We start from the raw sequence: 1,882 nt of genomic DNA, 5'->3' as shown, positions 1-1,882 counted from the left end.
TCCAAGATTATCTTCTGTGTCTGTGTTAATTGGTTTCCCTTTTCTTTGTTGAAGAGGGTCTGGCAATCCTTCTGCCTAGTCCGCCATCTTGCCCTGCCCTCGGCATTGACCCTTCTATGATATGGGCACTGAAACTAAAGCAAATGGTTGAACAACTGGTACCTTTTCATTCTTAGAGAAATGAGAAGACAAAAAATCAGACAGAAATTATGATACATTCCATAAAGTTACACAGACGTGTGCCTGCCTCTCTTGCCTCCCTTTCTACCTCCTTCATCTCTGCCACCCGAGACAGCATGACCAGCCCCTCCTCCTCCTCCTCAGACTACTCAGCGTGAAGACGATGAGGATCAGGTCTTTATGATGATTCATTTCCACTTTGTTGTTGTTAGGTGCCGTCGAGTTGTCTCCAACTCATAGCGACCTTATTTACAACAGAACTAAACACTGTCTGGTCCTGTGCCAGCCCCACGATCCTTACTATACCTGAGCCCATCACTACGGCCACCGTGTCAATCCATCTTGTTGAGGGCCTTCCCCTCTTTCGTTAGCCCTCCACTTTACTAAGCATGACATCCTTCTCCAGAGAATGTTCCCTTCTGACAACATGACCAAAGTAGGTGAGATGAAGTCTGGCCATTCTTGCTTCCAAGGCATTCCCGCTGCTCTTCTTCCAGGACAGATTTATTAGTCCTTTTAGCAGACCATGGTACTTTTAGCATTCTTTGCCATCACCACAACTCAAAAGCATCAACTCTTCTTTGGTCTTCTTTATTCACTGTTCAACTCTCACATGCATATGAGGTGACTGAAAATACCATGGCTTGTGTTGTCGTTATGTGCCTTCAAGTCAGCCCGACTCACTGTGACCCCTCCTTGGGTTTCCGAGGCAGTATCACTATGGAAGTAAATTGCCCAACCTTCCTTCCAAGGAGTGGCTGGTGGGTTTGAACCGCCAGCCTTCTGGTTAGCAGTCAAGTGCCTTAGGCACTACATTACCAGAGCTGGCTTGGGTTAGGCACATCTTAGTCTTCAAGGAGATAGCTTTGCTTTTCAGCACTTGAAAGAGGTCTCTTCTTTTTTTAATTGTGATTTGGGTGAAAGTTTACAGAGCAAATTCATTTTCTATACAGCAGTTCACATACAGTTTGTCTCATGACACTGACTACAATTTACCACAATGCAACAGCTCCCCTCCCACTTCCTCCCCATAGTTACCTCTTCCCTATGTCTTTCCCTCCATGCCCTGCTGCCCCCTAAGCTGTCTCCCTGTGCATACACAGCCCGTCTATTCTCCCATGACTGTTCTCTCCAAGGAGTGTATCTACCTAATGTAAATGTTCACCTCATAAGCCTGTCTTTTGTTTGGCTGGAACCACAGGTATGGGTTCAATTCCAGACCTGAGGGCAGCTAGGGGCCATAGTCTCAGAAGTTCCACCAGGCTCTATCAGACCAGCAAAACTGGTTCCCTTTTTTTCCCCCAAATGATTTTGAGTTTTGTTCCACATTGTTCTCCCACTCAAAGAGGTCTTTTGCAACTGATTTGCCCAATGCAATACGTCTTTTGACATCTTTACTGCTGCTTACATTGGCGATTGTGTTAGACTGGGTTCTCTAGAGAAACAAAACCAGTAAAGCTTATATATATAAAGAGAAAGAGAAATTTATCTTAGGAAAATGGCTCACACGCTTATAGAAGCTGGCAAGTCCAAAGTTCTTGGATCAAATGTCAAGCTGGAGGCTTTTCCCAACTCACGCAGCTGCAGGGGCTGAGGAGCTCAAGGTTGGCAGGCAGTATAGTGGCTGTTGACTCCAACAAATGATGAATTCAAGATCTCCAGCCGAATGGTGGATTGTTCGCTCACGGACAGTTGTAGGCAG

The sequence above is a fragment of the Orycteropus afer genome, unplaced genomic scaffold, assembly GCF_000298275.1.
Source record: "Orycteropus afer afer isolate SDZICR_OR568_19922 unplaced genomic scaffold, OryAfe1.0 scaffold00040, whole genome shotgun sequence".
NCBI classification, from domain to species: Eukaryota; Metazoa; Chordata; class Mammalia; order Tubulidentata; family Orycteropodidae; genus Orycteropus; species Orycteropus afer.
The sequence above is the reverse complement of the archived record's forward strand: the minus strand, read 5'-3'. Positions refer to the sequence as shown.